Here is a 16,628-nt window from a genome sequence, read left to right as displayed (position 1 = left end):
TTAGTATGATGCATTGTAAATAGTTAGGGGATCTTTTGAGGTATACCAAGATCATAATTACGATCCTAATGCTGTTTTACTAAAAACCAATTTTCCATCGGTTTAAAAATTCAGGAGAAGTTGTGTACGATCGATCTCTAGTTTCTTTTGTTGTTTTCCATTTATCAGTATATCTTCAAGCTTTTATTCATATGTTGGAAGGTGAGAGTCGAGGGGAGGAAAAAGTTGTCATCGATGACATTAACAAAATGATACATAGCCATTAAACAATTCAGTTATCTCATTACGTTCCACACATACACAAGTCAAATAATCAACATTTTAATCCAGGAGGTATATGTCAAATCAATAAGGGAAGCATAACACTTTTTTACAACTAATAATTTCATTTATTGAGAAAAGAAGCCTTGGAGCCCGAACCATTTAGGATGACCCAGATAAGGCCCCTTCATGTACAATTGTGCCCAACAGGCTAACAAGTGACGATCCATATTTGCTTCCATGCGCACAAAAGAGAAGAGAAATCCAAAAAATTTAAAGAGGCATCAGCTAGGCCTAGATATTATTAGTCCAGTTGGGGGTACATAAGTCTCTCAAACAAGTGATTAGATTCCGGGAATGTCCCGCAAAAATGACATCAGATCCAAGGATTCTTCTCTTCAAAGATTGCAAACGACACAACTTTTACTTCAGCCCACAAGAGCTTCCCCATGAGTTTCTTACTTTGACCGCACACCAAGAATAGAAATACAATCAATACAAACTGCAGCACCAAAAAATAACTTCAATCAACCCTGTGGGGGTAAAGGTTCAATGCACAGATTTACGAGAACTTGGAACCAAGGAAGACCAAGCATGTTTGTGGAGTAGGAAAAACCCTGTTGATGGAGAGGACCAGCTTACAAGGATTCATTCATTGTCAAAAACTAGATTGTAGCACCCATGTTTGGTCACGTAGAATAGCCACAACTAAAAGTAAATCTCTGAGTGACCACTAAATTATTAGGTACAAGTACAGCAGGTATTTAACCTAATCACCGATGGAGCCTGAACCAGGCATGAAGAAATTAAGCAGGCGGAAGAGGGTTTTGTCCACACTAGTAGCTTGATTTGACATAAGAAAAAAACATGCTCCACTGATTCTGGACTAAAAGAACAGATATGACGAGAGACCACCTCAGCAAACTATAAACTCGCTATTCAACATCATCCTTTGTGTATTTAACAAGACCATGTGTTTATCAAAAAAAAAAACAAGACCATGCTTTAGTAAAGTCAATACAAAATCAAAAAATGAAAACAAACTAGAGAATGAAAATCAATAAACAAAAAACAAGAGAGAAAACCGTAAAGTTCAACTAAATATTTCTCACCAATCCTTGTTTCATTTTCCAAAGCAAATCACTGTGAAACACACCCAACGCACATAAAATAACATTTAGAAAATAAATTCAATTAAAAAAGAAAAGAAAAGACCGCAGATCTCTATCTCAAAACACATCATCCAAGGTTTACAGATTACAGAGAAATGACTCGAAACCACCCAAAAGGAAAATGCTAAAAGCAAGGTCCTTAGATCTCATAGCTTAAATCAGATCATCTCCGATTAATGCCACTGGCTTCACCATAGGCCTTTTCACACCACCAAATAGTAAACACAAATAGAAGCACACGCGCGCCCGCACACAAACACACAGTCCATTTGGTGGTGCAATAAGTGCAACCATGGATGAAAACAATGCAATCGTTCAATACTTCTGAGTTGTACATCATCGGGCAAAATGGATGGTGGGTGATATCATATTTAATGATAAACCTACAGCACCATATCCAAGGCTACTTCACAAACCTAAGATCAACTGAAAGTACTCAAGGAGTAGCAGCTATGCAAACATACAAATTGTAACCATAACTTTTACTACATATTTAGCAATCATAATCTGAAAGTTTATATAAAACAAGTGTAAGAGAATAAAGTAAAGTAAGACTGAAAGATATCCGCATAATATATATAACACTTCTGGAACCAAAACTTGTAAAAGAAAATGCTTCAAGGGAAAAAAATTAACTAAGCTTCAGCCCTCAGATCTCATAGCTATAATGATTCACCGACAGTGAAACTTATGATTCTCTTTAGAAGCCATTCAACATCTTTTATGGCAATAAGAATACCAACCACTACCACATCTACCAAAACCAATAAAATAATAATAATAATAATAATAATAATAATAATAATAATAAAGAAGAAGAAGAAGAAGAAGGAGAAGAAGATGCAGCAACAGCAACAGCAGCGTATTGATGATGGTGAGTGTGGCAGTAGAGATGGAGGCTAAAAATGAGAAAACAAAAGCACCGCTCAACAGGACTATTTTTCATCATTGGGCAGATGTAAATACTGTGAAGCTCAAAGACTTCAATCATACAGAAGGCATAACTTAGACAAAGCAACATCATTTAAAAATAATAATAAAAAATCTCTCCACAATTTAAGTATGTTAGTCAAAAGACAGAAGATCATCTATATCCCGTATACCAACAATCAAAACATGATACAGCAATTGTTTCAGGTAGATCCAGATATAGAGCTTTCTAGATCTAACTCCATCTAAAGAAGCAATGTACCTCTCACAGCCTAGTGCATAAACCATTCAGCCAAAATATTCGGTCACATATGTGATAAATAAAAGCTATATAATGTGTGTGTTTGGCAAAAATTATTTTTGCCAACTTATTTTACTATTCAGCTTATTTTTACTACTATTCATAGGCCCAACTGCACTTTTTGGTACTATCCATGGGTCTCACTGTACTATTTCAGCTAACTTTTACCTTTATCAACATTATTTTCAGCAAAAAGTTTTTAGTTTCAACAAAATAAGCGGATCCCAAATAGACGTAATATACAGTAAAAGAGGTAATTGAGACCATAACCTTGCCAAAGACCCTAATCAGTGCTTTTGGATCTGAAACATCCAACCAACTGCACATGCATGGGTCAAATTGAGTAATCAAGACAACTGCTTCCATTTGGAACAAGAATTTATGCAACAAAAAATTTAAAAAGACAAAAATACACCAATTTAAAGGAGGAAAAGGGTTGGTTACGGGGAAGAAGCTGCTGCAGCCCTCAGATCATGTATTCAAGAACAGTGAAGCTTATGATTTTCATTAAGAGCCTTCCCACATTTTGAAACAAGAAAAATAAAAACAACAATAACAACAACAAAAACAACAACCATCATCATCACCACCACCAACACCACCACCACAACCACAACCAGCAGCCAACAGCCAGCAGCAACTAGTAGTCTAGAACACAAGCTGGTGGGCTCACTGGATGAGCCAATGGGGCTTCAAAATGAAAATCAAAATAACTGTCACAATGCAATTTAAATTCATCATTGGGCAGATGAAAAAGTCTTCAACTCTCTTTCAATGCAATTTAGGGTTAAAGAAATCAAATAAGTGAAGAAAAAAAAATAGTCTAAAAATATCTAGCAAACTAGTAGAAATAGAAAAGGAATCAGGAATTACCAACTATAACCATAGCCAAGCAAGGGCCACATGCATTTTAGAAAAGGAACCAAAATGCAAAAAATTAATGTCGATCTTAAGGCAGGTGTGACCAAAATTTATAGTCAATTATTTGTTTACTATTATAACATTCCACAGTTTAAAAGAAACAACAATACGCAAGCAAATATGAAAGAATTTCACTTTTTAAAAAATATATTATGACCCAACATTACATAGAATAATTCAAATAACAAGAAATCTTGCAAATTTTACAATGTGCTCAACTATATATACATATAAAAAATTCTGAGTATCAGAAACAGCTTTCTAGGCTGCATTTCCATCAATAATGCAGTGATAAATTAAAACTGCTCAGAGCCCAGTGCATTTATCATCATTCACAACAACAACAACAAAAGCCCAAATCAAAACACATAATATAATATAATAAATGCATGTAAAGGAAAATAAAGAAAAGCCCTCAGATCTCATAGCTTTGAAATGATCATCCACAGTTTTTTAAGGCAATGGGCATTCATCAAAAGCCTTTACAAACCACCACCAAAGAAAAACAAAATTGTGTGTGTGTGTGTATATATATATATATATATGTATGTATGTATGTTAAATGAAGAGTAGATGGTGGTTGTGGTGGTAATGAAAGTGGTGGTGAGTAAAGGGCTGATAATGAATAAAAACCATGCCAAACCGCTCAATTAATTTGATTTGTACATCATTGGGCAAAATGAAGGACTATTTGACCAAACAATAATTAAAACAAAGACACAGAGGAAAGCAAGGTGAAAACTGAAGAGAGAAGCTAAAATTAGGGTTCCATGTGTGGACAGTCAAGATGGTCCCTAGAATTTATAGTGGACAATTTTACCCAAAAAGAAACCTACCTTTCTGAAAATGGGTTTTGCTTGAAGATTTAGGTTTTCCTTGGTCTCTTAAAAAATAAGAAAGACCACTAAAATTGAATTCACATGGACCTTCCTAATTTCCTAAATAGGTTGCTAAGGCCCACACAAGTTTTTTTTTTTTTGCATAGGCAAAAACTAAACAAAAACACACAGCCCAATCTATAATACGAGCCAAAACAAATAACCTATTCAACAATTTCACTGTATTTAGTACAAATTACAATCATGGAAATGAAAAAAAAAAAAAAAAAAAAAATCACAACTTTACAACAAAACAAGGCCCAGATAAAAAAATCCTATAAATCCCACAAAAAGGGATAATTTTCCTTCGTTTTCCTAGCAACCAAACATAGATTATTAAAAAAAAACGAGAGAGAACTAAAAATCTCAAGAGGCAAACGAGAGAGGAATGGACGTGGATTTAGGATATTCGTCACCAAAGACAGAAGATCATCTATATCCCAAATTCCAACAATCAAAACATGATACAGCAATTGTTTCAGGTAGGTTCAGATATAGAGTTTTCTAGGTCTAATTCCATCTAAAGAAGCAATATATCTCTCAGAGCCCAGTGCATAAACCATTCAGCACATAATTAAATCTTAACATCTAACGAAAACTACAGTGATATACAATATTTTCACCTTCAGCCGAAATATTCAGTCACCTAAGTAATAAATAAAAGCAATATAATATACAGTAAAAGAGGTAATTGATACCATAAGTCCATAACCTTACCAAAGGCCCTAATCAGTGCTTTTGGATCTCAAACATCCCACCAACTGCAGATGCATGGGTCAAATTGAGTAATCAAGACAACTGCTTCCTTTTGGAACAAGAATTTATGCAACAAAAAAGGATACAACTTAACAGTGTCTGACATTAGACCAGGTCTAGATACAGTTGACCCTCATAAACATGTATGCTCTCTGTGAAAGAGCTCAGACCTCATAGCTCTGACAAAATCAAACACGGAATGCAAATGCCAATCATCAAAAGACTCCGCACACCACCAAGGATACACAAATACATACCCTCATACATGCAACTACATAACGGAGAAGACAGGGTGGTGGTGCGGAAAGGCTATCAATAAATTGAAACCATGCAACTGATGAATATAGTTCAGAAGTCCATCATGGTGCAGTATAGAAATGTAGCATGCCAAAAACTGACGAAAATAAAAAGGATAGTATAGTCAAACCATCCAAATAACTAGTTTAGGAAATCAAAATTATTAAGTTGCAAAAAAAGCAAAACAAACTGACAAGAATCAAGCATTAAAGGGAAAAAACAAAAATATACATACTTATTTAACTCAGCACATTAAGATAATTTGGTAACAATACAATGAAAAGAACACATAATTCAAGCATTTTGTTAATGAAAAATCCAAGGCTACTCAAATCTGCAATCAAGTAAATATGGTCTAAAAAATTAAACTCGCATTGCCTAATGTAATTTAATATTTAACCTGTACATGAAAGAATCGGGAAATGGAGAAGCATAATCAAATGGTCCACTTAAAGTCTGACAAATAATATTTCCCAAGTTTATAGAATACATAATGATATGAGAGCCAGAGACAAAATTCACATGGAGACTTATTAAAGAATCTTGACTAAAACTTTTGAGTTAGAAAACCCACTGAACAAAGATACACTTAACATAGAACCTTGTCAAAATAAAAACCCATTGAACAAAGATAATATGACCATGCCTAAGACTCCAATTAACCATCACCATCAAAGACCTCAATGCAAAACACCAGTTTAAATTTTTAATGCTAAATGGAGTAAATAAGAAATTTAAAAAGACAAAAATACATCAATTTTAAGGAGGAAAAAAGTTGGTTACGGGGGAAGAAGCTGCTGCAGCCCTCAGATCATGTATTCGTGAACAATGAAGCTTATGATTTTCATTAAGAGCCTTCCCACATTTTAAAACAAAAACAAAAACAAAAACATAAACAACAACAACAACAACCACCACCACCACCACAACCACAACCACAACCAGCAGCCAACTGCCAACAGCGACTAGTAGCCTAGAACACATGCTGGTGGGCTCACTGGATGCATCGATGGGGGTTCAAAATGAAAATCAAAATAACTGTCACAGTACAATTTGAATTCATCATTGGGCAGATGAAACGGCTTCAATGCTCTTTCAATGTAATTAAGGGTTAAAGAAATCAAATAAGTGAACTCATCAATTGAAGAATACTAGGAGAGAAAAAAAGGTAGTCTAAAATATCTAGCAAAATAGTAGAAATTGAAAAGGAATCAGAAATTACCTACTATAACCATAGCCAAGGAAGAGCCACATGCATTTTAGAAAAGGAACCAAAATGCCTAAAACTAATGTCAATCTTAAGACAGGTGTGTGACTGTGACCAAAGTTTATTGTCAAAATTCTTTGTTTACTATTATAACATGCCACAGTCACAGTTTAAAAGATACAACAATAAGCAAGCAAGTATGAAATAATTTCACCATTTGACAAAAAAAAAAAAAAACCTAATTGTAACATGATTAGTAAACAACACCACTACTTACAACCAAAGGAATTGAAGAACAAGGGAGTAATAAAGGTTTTACAAACTTATAACTTAGAATTGATTGAGTCAAATAGTGTACTTCTAACCACCATCTAGCAGTTCAAGAATTCAAACATTAGATTTCTAATAAAACAGGACAAGCGTACTACTGAGATAAATCCCCCATATCTCATATTCTTGGCTATAGCCATATCTCATAATAATAATGATGAAAACAGAGAAAACATAGTAAGGGCTGATGAAGAAAATCAACTGCGTTTTTAATCATTGGACAAATAGAGATAGAGATAAATTACTTGGGTACATGTGGGTATTTTCAAAGCACCAAATTTTGACCCAACAATACATATAATTAAAATAAAAAAAATAAAAAATAAAAAATAAAAAAATTATGGAGTATCAGAAACAGCTTTCTAGTCTGCATTTCCATCAATAAATAAAAACTGCTCAGAGCCCAGTGCATTTATCATCATTCACAACAAAAACAAAAACCCAAATATAAGAAATGCATGAATATGAAAATAAATAAATAAAAAAAGCCCTCAGATCTCATAGCTTTGAATGATCATCCACGGTTGTTTTTTTTAAGGCAATGGGCATTCATCAAAAGCCTTTACAAACCACCACCATAGAAAATAAAATTTGTGTGTATATATATATGATTAAAAGAAGGTGGTTGGGGTGGTAGTGAAAGGTGGTGTTGAGTAAAGAGCTGATAATGAATTGAAAAACCATGCCTAACCGCTCAATAAAATTTTGGTGTACATCATTGGGCAAAAAATTTAGGACTATTCTACCAAACAATAATTATAACACAGAGACAGAGGAAATGAAAGCAAGGTGATGACTGAAGAGAGAAAGTAAAATTAGGTTTCCATTCCTGGATTTTATAGTGGATAATTTTACCCAAAAAAAACCTTGCTTTCCCGAATAGGCTTTGTTTGAAGATTTGGGCCTTCCTTGGTCTGTTACAAAATAAGAAAGCCCACTGATATTGTGTTCACATGGGCTGGCTCTAGCATTGTGGGCTTGTGGCACTAGCATTTATAATATAACTTCTAAATCAAAGGTTAAGAATATTATTTGGTTATTACATGTTAAAGTTACAGTTAATTTTGTCTTTACATTTTTGTAGTAGTTAATTTGTTCCATGTTATTTTCATATTATAGTCAATTTAGTCTCTAGATTTTAAGTTCACAATCAATTTTTAACTTACAATCAATTTGGTCTCTATATTATTATTATTATTATTATATTAGACACATAAATCTTAAGTATGCCAACTGTATAAATCGTTTGCCATATATGTATTTTCCGTTAGTTGCAATATATGTACGATCAGATTTGTTGCAATTTAAAAATAACAATGACCAAAATGAATGGTCTAAATTGACTATGACCCTAAAATGTAGAGACTAAAGTAATATTTTTGTCTAGATCAAATCATCTTTAACATCATATATTCATATCTATTATAATTTAATTACAAGTCACCACTTCAACCATTGTGAAATTTGTTATGGCTTTAGACAAACTCAAAATGAAACTACAAATTTATTTATTTAGTTAGTTATTTGTGTTTTTAGTAATATTATTTCAACTCTAGTAAAAAGAACCATACTCAAATCCTCTTGCCCAATTTTTTTTTTTTTTTAAATTAAACAAAAGCATTAAATTCATTCATATCATGTAACAGACAAGGCAAAAGGAAGTTAGGACAATCTTCTACACAAATCTGGGAGTTACAATTAACACCTCCTTTGCCAAAGTATAAGCAACATGACTCTGCTATTTCCTACTACAATAAGAACTGAAATCTCTTAATCTTTTAGCAAACTGCCTAATATTATATATTCCGAGTAGCATGAAGAACCCACCAAATATCATATGCCATAACTTTAAGAGGAACATTGTCACTCTCAAGTCTCATTGATGATAAATTGGTAGAGGCCCAACTCAGTAGAAGGACATCCTTTGTAGGTTATGAGGCAACTTGATGATCTTGTGAAGGAGGAGTTTCGTATAAGGCTTGTATAAGAATTCACTGTCTCTCCATAGTCATTAGTTACATTTTTCTTTATACAGGAAGTGGATTGTTAACAAATTAAAAAAGCTGCCTTTTAGCATGACATTTTTTAAAATATTTTTTGGTGCCCTTCGAACCATCTTAATAAGCTCTTAAATATAAAGGTTTGTTATTGAAATGTAACATATATGGCTACCTCACCTATGAGTCTTGCATTGCGCTGAGAACTTCTTTCGGAATTCATACCCTAGAGAAGGGATTTGGGCCTAGTCTAGATCACCTCTATTTCTGTGGTCCGTTCTAGTGACAGAATTCCACTTCCTTACTTTTAAAGTCTACAATCCTCTTTTTGGCAAGTTTGAGCTCCTTTGCCCTTCCAATTTCTATCATTGGGGGCTTCTACAAAATTGCATATAGTCAATTAGTGTTATCGATACAAAAATATTACTATAAAAAATGTAGAGGCAAATCTAAGGTGGCCCCTGACTTTTAAAATTTCCTATTAAATATAGAAGCAAATTTATAAATTAGACAAAATTTTCCTTATTGAACCGCTCTCAAATTTTAGAAAGTTTTTTTGAACAACAAAATTTAGAATTTAGACCTTAAGATAATCCTTTAAATTCATGATTTATTCCAGCAAAAAAAAATTAAAAACACAGTAAAAGAGGTGAACTGGTACGAACAACCCAAATAAAATTAGCTGATCCATAAAAATAAAAATAAAAATAAATAAAAATTGATAGGAGATCCATAAAAAAATTGAACTAGAACAAAGAACCTAAAAAAAAAAAAAGGCCCATTCCTAGGCCTACGGACTATCCAAGCTCCAACTACAAGAAAAATAAATCCAAAATTTTCTGATTTCTATAAAAATAAATTTACAAATTACCTATATATCCAACAAAAAAAAAAAAATGCTGATTCTGAAAATCCGGCATTTTTTTTTTTTTTTTTTGCCAAATAGCATAATTTTATGAAAAATTTAGGAAAAAAACACCATGTCAAAGTTTTTAATTGGGAAAAGGACGGCACCAAGTGAGACAGAGGGAGATGTGGAAATTTTTGAGTTTTGTTTTGATTGATTTGAAGAAGGGTGTTTCAGTCTTTTAACCTTGTTCCACCTAAGTAAGAAGCATGTGCTTGTCATATGCAACAAGATTCTATTAAATATAATAGCAAAAATAACACCAGGGTGCAAATTGTGATAAGTGTAATAGTTTAGGGTGCAAAGTGTGCAGTCGGATAATTTAGGGTGCAAAGTGTAATCTAGTGCATCGTTTAGGGTACAAAGTGTAATCTAGTGTATAGTTTAGGGTAGTAAAGTGTAATTTTTCCTATTTTTATATTTGTCGACAGCAGTGCCTTGATATTGTTGGTTTTACATTTATATATTGATTATAGTAGTTTGTTGTGTTGCTGGAAGTGATAATATATAGTGGTTGAGTTATTTGTCTAGTATTTAATATATTTAATCGGGTATATAGATAGTTTTAAAAATTTTAATATCCAGGTTTTAAAATGTAAGTAATTTATAAAGATGTCATCCTTAATTGATTTTTAATAAAAGAACCAAAAAAAAAAAAATTCAAGATTCAAAGTTATTATTGCTCAATTCTTCATCCCAAATATTGAAATTTTAGATGTTTAACTCATTAAAATGCTTAAATATAAAAGTCTAAGAATATAGATTTTATTACCATAAAAGAGCTCATTTATGTAATAATATTTTGATTTAGATTCTCTTTTAAGATTTTGCCATGTAACGACTAAACTAAAAAATATATTTTTATCCCATGAGAAAAAAGACACATGGCAGAATCTTAAAATGTGAATTTAAGGAACAACACTTAAATACTATACCTAAGTCATGCCCTTTGTACATAGACAAAACTTATATACAGTACCTTAGGTACTGTTCCCTTAGATTCCCTTCTTAAAATTTTGTCATGTGGTGACTTAACTAAAAAATATATTTTCATTCCATGAGAAAAAAGACACATGGCAAAATTTGAAGATGTGAACCTAAGGAACAGCATCTAGATATTGTACCTAAGTCTTGCCTTTTGTATATTTAGGTTCCACCCCCCCCCCCCGGGTGAAGAAATTCCTAGTTCTGCCATTGAAAGATTAGGTCTAATTAATGGGTGCGCATTTGTTAATTGATCATTTTATAAAAATTTTAATACCATTTTCATGAGAAATATAAAAAATTGCAACAAAAAATAATTGTGTTTGCAAACCAATACTTTTAGAACATTTGTTAACTTTTCCTTATAAATAAAGTGTTATTGTTTTATTAGAATAATTGCAAGTAACAATCGGCCCTCCATCAATGTCAACAGTATGATTGATCTTTGCAAACCAACATCAAGCCCCTTTGAATTAAAATATTTTTTGATTTTGATTTTTTTATTTATAAATTGTATACAATGACACAACTTTTCTCAATAAATAATTATAATGCCAAAAGGAGTAATATAATTTAGTCAAAATTTAAGCATTTTGTCATAAAAATTAATATGGATTACATGTTTTATATCTTTAATAATTATAAGGAAAAATTATAAATACCATCCTACTTGATGAGACATGTATTCTAAAATTAATGGAATCTGGTAATATAGCAAGTACCAACAATACTAAAATACTAGAGAAGGACCATCGTATACCCTTCACAAGTATAAGTACTTGTGGGATGTAGGAAGTAAGAGTAGGGATGGCAATTTTTCCCCGCCCCTTCCTGCTTCGCCCCACAAAAGTGGTGGGACGGGGATGGGGCAAGATTTTAGCCCCACACCACGGGGCGGGACGGGGATGAATTTAGACTTTTTAAACCCACCCTGCCTCGCCCATTCTCATCCCCGCCTTGCCCCGCATAATTAAGGGTTATAATTGTAAATTGCAAATTTTTCATACCTTAAAACCCTACTATTTAAATAAATATATCAATATTAGCTTATTTTATTCTTCCCAATGTGGTTCTTTACCTTTATTTTGTCATATGTTATACTATGAGATTTTTTTATTTTTTATGATTGTTTTGTTAAACACTTTGATTTATTATTCAATTATTTCTAAAAATTGATTTAATTTGATGGGATAAATTTAGTTGTAATTCCAAGTATATTTTTATTAATGAAATAGGTTTCATTAAAAAAATTGTACTAGTTGTAGAACAAATTAACAAAAGTAGTAGAGTTTTACGGGGTGGGGCGAGGTTTCGCGGGGCCCCTAGGGACGGGGACGGGGCAAGAAAATTTTCCCCGTCATGCAGGGTGGGGCGAGGGTATCTTTGGCTGCATTGAAGTTTAACATTGGTGAGTCTTTAGTCTGTGTTTAAGAGGATTGGGCATTATTTCCAAATATTGGGGTTTGGTTGACAGTACTTGTGTATGTAGGCATAAAGTTAGTTGAACCACATTAAATTTTTTGTCTTATGGTGTTTGGTATTATCTTACAGGATTTTCACATCTACATGCACATGAACCTAAAAAATTTATGTCACTGCTCCTAGAACTATTTCTAAAAATGACATTGAATTGAAAATTTGAGTTGTTTGATGGAATCATACAGAAAAATGACATGAAAATCCATATCATGTCATAAAATTGAACTACTTACCTATCAAGGAAAAAGAAAAATGACATGAAAATCCAAAGAACCTCATAATTTAACCACAATCTCTCACTGGTAGGGCTAACACATAATCACAACACAATCAATAGATCATTGGCCAGAGAGCTAGCTACATTCAACACAACCAAATCATTTTCAACTACGTGAGTCAGCTAAATATTACTCAAAAGACTCTAAAGCAAAATGAAGAATGAGTATAGTAGATGATTTTGTTGCCTGAGAAGTTTATATAACATGAGCCCAACTATCTAGCAAGCACAATTGAGCTCATTAACTACTCTATGCAACTAAAAGATTCAACCTAGATTGCTTACAAGCTTGGTTAAGGTTAAGGTTAAGGTTCATGTTGTGTCATAGTAGTTACAAAAAGCCTCTGAAAACTTTGCTTACATACAATGTTTACATTAACACCTGAAGCAAGTCTTTATACCTTTATGGAAAGAAACTTAGGAGTTTCAAATAAAGTGCTATAGTTGCTAATAAGGGCTTTATCAAGAATATATAATAAACCAATCAAAATTAGGGTAGACATGAACAAGTTTATTTAGGGACACTTTTTTTCCTTTTCTTTTTTTTTTTTTTTTTTTTTTGGTGGGGGTGGGGGGAGAGAGAAAATGAAAGGGTGGATTGACAGATTGTATTTCTTCAATGTCTGTTAAGGGAAAAAAAATGGAGGAATTGCAAAGGAAGAGGAGGGTTCTTTCAAAATAGGCCCCACATTTCTTCATCTGCCCAAAAAGGGTTGAAAATGAGAGAGAATGGAGAAGTAATAACAGGTGAGATGCTTATAATAGTTTTCCCCTAATCCCATAAGATGTCTAATGTTACCATTTTAGTATAAAAATAACAATGATAATCTAACAAAATAATGCTTCTCTTGTCTCCTGCTTCTGAACAACCAGAGAATCAATGGGTGAAATCCTTTTTCTAACTTGCACATGGAAAATCAGTACATTAGTTCAATATCTTGGTCTTATGCTAGCTACAAGTGTAAGTCCATGTGATGCATGGGCAGGAAGATACGGATCTTTCCCATTAATATTAAGGTGGTGGAAGTAGAAAGATAGTAAAAGGGTCTCTATCATTTTTACTTCTGATATATATATGAGTAAAGAAACATTTTAGCCAGGAAGAGATATGAGAGGGTACTTGGAATACGAATTACAAAGTTGAGTGTTTCAATTTTAGTATCAAAAATTTTAGTAATGCTCTGCCCCAAGTCTCTCATTATCTAACATGGTGCTGAGGTTCTACACATGAGACACAACCATTGGTGCTTACCAAATAGAAGGATGCTGAAGGAATTGCTATTTCTTCATTAACCTACCAACTCTTTTCTTTATTGCAATACGTAGCACCGTTCCTTCCCTCCATTTCTTGACAAAGACAAGCTACTCCTTATACCTATTCATTCATCTATGTAAGAAAAAACGTAATTTGATTGGCTTACAGAATAAATGAAAAGGTGTGCTCATCTACCCAGCTTCTATCCTTCCAACCTGAAGTTAATAATGACACAATCTTTAGTTCTAATTTACTCAAGCAGTTTATAATTATCACTCTCTCTCTCTCTCTCTCTCTCTCTCTCTCTCTCTCTCTCTCTCTCTCTATTTCTATTTCCAAAGGACCAACTTTTTTTTCTGATATCTTCATTAAAAAAAGTACGTCATGTTCATGATAATGTACAGAATGTACTAGAAACAAATACAAACAAATCAAACAGAGATAGAATGCATGAAATCAAAAATGGAAATACATTGTGTAAAACGCCAAGTACGAGACCACCCAAACAATGTCCCAACTAGCAAAGACTTCAAAAAATCCATAGATTTCTCAATGTCCTCAAAAGTGCAGGTATTTCGTTCCCTCCAAATTAGCCACATTAAACAGGCTGGAACCATATTCCAAATCGAAGAAGAGTGTAACCCCAAATAATTCTCCCATGCAAAAAGAAGAGAAATAACCATCCTTGGCATCACCCACTACAGACCAAACATCAAAAACACTTCACTCCATAAGGCGCATGTGAACTTGCAATGAAGTAAAAGATGATCCACTGTTTCTTCATCGCAACGGCACAAACAACACCATTTCAACTTTCCAGTTTCCCCCCTCAAAACAAAATGAAAACATTTTATTACCACGTAATTGCACTTACATATGCATGTTTGACATACATCTCCACCCTTAAAGGTTTAGTTGATGGAAAAGTTAATACGGACATCTCTTCTAAGAAATTGAGCTACAATCCATCATCTCTCGCCATCAAGGACAAATGTTGTGAAACCAACAGTTTTTGAATTTAGCTGAGTTGTTGGACACGAGAACCTCTACAAGATAATTTTCATTCACTACAGATAGTAAATAATTTTTATTTTTATTTTTTTTGTAATCCTTTTATTGTTATTTTCTCAAACTATCATATCCCAAACTATCATAATAGATTAAAGCATGCAAAAAACTTCTTTGAACTTCAAAGTTTTGAGGATGCCTGGGCAACTAAGCCTCAGGAAATCAGGGAATTTACTTCTGATCTCAGATTAAATCAAATCCTATATGCATAGAAAGTCAGGGATAGTTTTCTAAGCTTAGAGAAAATATCGGTTTAGAAGTCTCTAAAAGGAAGAGTTCAAAACAGGACATTTAATAATAAAATGAGATTTACATAAGTGGAAATGTTGATGCTTGAGATGCTCTAGTATTTTTAAATTGCTCTAGAAAGATCAAAAGAGAATCTTCATTTTTAAGTTCCAAATCAATCTAAAGCAAAATGAAGAATGAGTATAGTAGATGATTTTGTTGCCTGAGAAGTTTATATAACATGAGCCCAACTATCTAGCAAGCACAATTGAGCTCATTAACTATTCTATGCAACTAAAAAGATTCAACCTAGATTGCTTACAAGCTTGGTTAAGGTTAAGGTTCATGTTGTGTCATAGTAAAAATCCCTATTGCAATGAAATTTTTTGTTGCAATCAACTCAAAATTGTTGCAATAAATACCTACTGTAGTGAAAAAATTTTGTTGCCCACTATTGTAATAAACTCTGTGGCAATAGGTTATCACAACAAAATTTTCGTTGCAATAGTGTTTTGTTGCAATAAAACGTTTTTATTATTATTAAAAATATTTATTGCAATGCAATATATTCTTGCTATAACTTATTGCAACAATTTTTTGTTGTAATAGAATTGAGAAAAGGACTAGACCAGACTTCAACAAAAACAAACCTATAGTTTTGAAACATATACTTCCTTAAATTGTTAATTCCCTTCATGTAAATTTTGAAACATTATTTATCTTGTGTCCTAGTTATGGTAGCAAAATCAATCCAAACTAATTTATCCATCCAAACCTACCCAATTATTAATTGGTTCAAATGAGTATTGAACCAATTAAACTCCATTAACATAAATATTAATTGGGTCTTAACTAGGTACTCAATTAGACCCAACTAATATCATGTAGTTTCAAAAATATGGACTGATTTAAGAGAATAAGATCAATTGGGAAACACACCTAGAAGTAACCTATGTTTTGTAACCTTCTTTTTTTAGAATCTCTTGTTCATGAAGAGGTCAAACAAATTATAATGTATATTTTCTTTCAAGTTAAATCCATTCTTATTATTCATTTTTTTGAGATCTTTCTAAAGCACATAATATTTTCACAATCAATCTTGTATGCGAGTGCAATTCGGCAGCATTTTTCTACAACAATTTGATAATTGAGCTTCTGCTATTACAACATAAGATTCAAGTTTTACTAATCAAGAACTTTAGAGTACTATTTACTATAATTTTCTAATTGCTTAAAATGATTAAAAAAAATTGATTTAAAAATCTATATTACAAAAACTCTATACCTATAGTTAGGGATGAACCCACGTTAGGGCCCAAAGGGGCCTAGCCCCTTGAGATTTCAAAAAAAGAAAAATAAATAGTAGTAGTGTAGTCAATG

At 32.7% G+C, this 16,628-nt stretch overlaps 2 non-coding genes across 2 annotated transcripts; both read right to left on the bottom strand.

The window, feature by feature from the left end:
• Positions 1–3,829: 3,829 nt before the first annotated feature.
• LOC115972664 lies at positions 3,830–3,921 on the bottom strand. Its single transcript, XR_004087525.1, has one exon. It is a non-coding gene; the product is annotated as a small nucleolar RNA snoR118 (small nucleolar RNA).
• A 3,477-nt stretch (positions 3,922–7,398) lies between these two features.
• On the bottom strand, positions 7,399–7,479 carry LOC115972666. Its single transcript, XR_004087527.1, has one exon. It is a non-coding gene; the product is annotated as a small nucleolar RNA snoR118 (small nucleolar RNA).
• Between the last annotated feature and the right edge of the window lie 9,149 nt (positions 7,480–16,628).

Source organism: Quercus lobata, chromosome 12, assembly GCF_001633185.2.
Source record: "Quercus lobata isolate SW786 chromosome 12, ValleyOak3.0 Primary Assembly, whole genome shotgun sequence".
Taxonomy (NCBI): domain Eukaryota; kingdom Viridiplantae; phylum Streptophyta; class Magnoliopsida; order Fagales; family Fagaceae; genus Quercus; species Quercus lobata.
The sequence above is the reverse complement of the archived record's forward strand: the minus strand, read 5'-3'. Positions and strand labels throughout refer to the sequence as shown.